At 37.3% G+C, this 1,613-nt stretch overlaps 1 protein-coding gene and 1 long non-coding RNA gene across 3 annotated transcripts in view; one reads left to right on the plus strand and one right to left on the minus strand.

The window, feature by feature from the left end:
• Positions 1-1,613, minus strand: part of LOC107675146 (Y-box-binding protein 2-A-like) — a 25,565-nt gene that overhangs the window by 15,193 nt on the left and 8,759 nt on the right. The window lies entirely within an intron of this gene.
• LOC107675147 (uncharacterized) overlaps positions 1-1,613 on the plus strand; it is an 11,628-nt gene that overhangs the window by 9,653 nt on the left and 362 nt on the right. Inside the window, exon 2 of the long non-coding RNA XR_001632576.1 lies at positions 900-926. This is a non-coding gene — a long non-coding RNA (uncharacterized LOC107675147). The remainder of the gene's footprint in view (positions 1-899; positions 927-1,613) is intronic.

Genomic DNA, 1,613 nt, shown 5'->3' on the forward strand with positions numbered 1-1,613 from the left:
AAAATACCACGTAAACTTTTCTGAAGACAGTCAGTTCCCCTCAGAAACACATTCATATAAACCCCCAAATCAATATTGAGGATTTTCTTCCAATAGTTCGTGCATCATGAACAATGAGTGATCTGCCGGCTACAGTATTTTTCTCTGTGCGTCCGTATTCAACGTCTCTGGCCTGTGTTAACGGGCGTTTACAGACTTCATATTTTTCACATAAATGATATTTTGGAAAACGATTGCATTGCAACGCAGTTTGTGCAAGTCCAGAACAGAGACGAGTTGCTTGCAAGAAGACAAAAAAACGTCCGTTTGCCGATCGCGTAAGTTTCAGGGGCAGCTCCTTAAGTGTGGCCATCCTACACACACTGACCACTCGCTCGCACCAACAAGAGGAGGAGGGTCGTGTTACTCTCTACACTGCACTCAACCTGAGGAATTCCTACACTTTCAGTCTTTGAGGAGACATGAAAAACAGCGCATACCACAGGAACGGTATAACGGAAAATATTAGCAGTTTTGAAACCGGTAATCGGCCCATGCCTAGTCGCAATATTGTAAATAATTGTTTTTAACCAGGAAGGCGAACCAATGGATATCACACAAGCAACGTGCAAACTTTGCGCAAGAGTTATGCAGTGAACCTCTTAATCTCAGTCAATTCACCAGAAAGTGAAAGTACAAACTGATGGCGTTTTCCGCATCTGACGCTGCATTAACGGCACATATTCTCTCAGAGACGACAACAGACGAATTTACTTCATATGCTGATAATGGTGGCCTATATAGCTAAATGTTTTAATTTACTCCCTTAATATTTCTCTTGTGGCCCAAACATAGGCTAGTGGACAAAAAATAAAAAAAAATACTTACGAGAGAGAAGAAACATCTTTCGTGTTAAACAGGTCTTTTTTTTTTTTTTTTTTCTTTAAGTCGTGGCTTGAAATAAAGCTTTTTCATTGATGATTGCAGTGTTAATAATTTTAATTATAGGCCTATAATTCATTGTGGCTATAATAAACCTGTTTTGAAAGACCTTTTTAAAAACATTTTCAATGAGGAGTAAGCTAGCCTAATCTTTATCCTCGCAGCGCGTCAGTTATGCTGTGATGCGCTATGAAATTGCGGGGCAAATTAATTGTATTAATTTAATAATAAAAGTAACTTAATAATAATAGGCTAATAAGAAGAATGTAACAGGCCTATGTTAATTGAAAATGCCAAATTAGATCTAACCAAGTGTATAAAATTATTTTATTCAGAAAATGTCATGTTTTTTTTTTTGTTTTTTTTCGTTATTTAAATTAGGAAACAGGTGCAGTTAATCGCCGGCGTCAGTCACTAAATTTATATATTAAAAAAAGTAATAAAAATAGGCTAATCTTTGTGAGGACAACTGGCAACAGCTGGTCTTAAAGTCTTTAGACACCGCATACCAAACGACTCTGAACACCGACTGACATTCATAATCGACCTGACTGTAGTGTTCACAGAATGAACCAGTTCACGCCTGGAACTGAAAGTCTTACCGTTACTTGCGGGCTGATGGACGGGCTTTCTCCCTGTCAGTGCGAGTTTTTAAAAGTCTTTTTTTTTTTTTTTTTTTTTTTTTATATTTT

The sequence above is a fragment of the Sinocyclocheilus anshuiensis genome, unplaced genomic scaffold (assembly GCF_001515605.1).
Source record: "Sinocyclocheilus anshuiensis isolate Anshui unplaced genomic scaffold, SAMN03320099.WGS_v1.1 scaffold1672, whole genome shotgun sequence".
In the NCBI taxonomy this organism is placed as follows: domain Eukaryota; kingdom Metazoa; phylum Chordata; class Actinopteri; order Cypriniformes; family Cyprinidae; genus Sinocyclocheilus; species Sinocyclocheilus anshuiensis.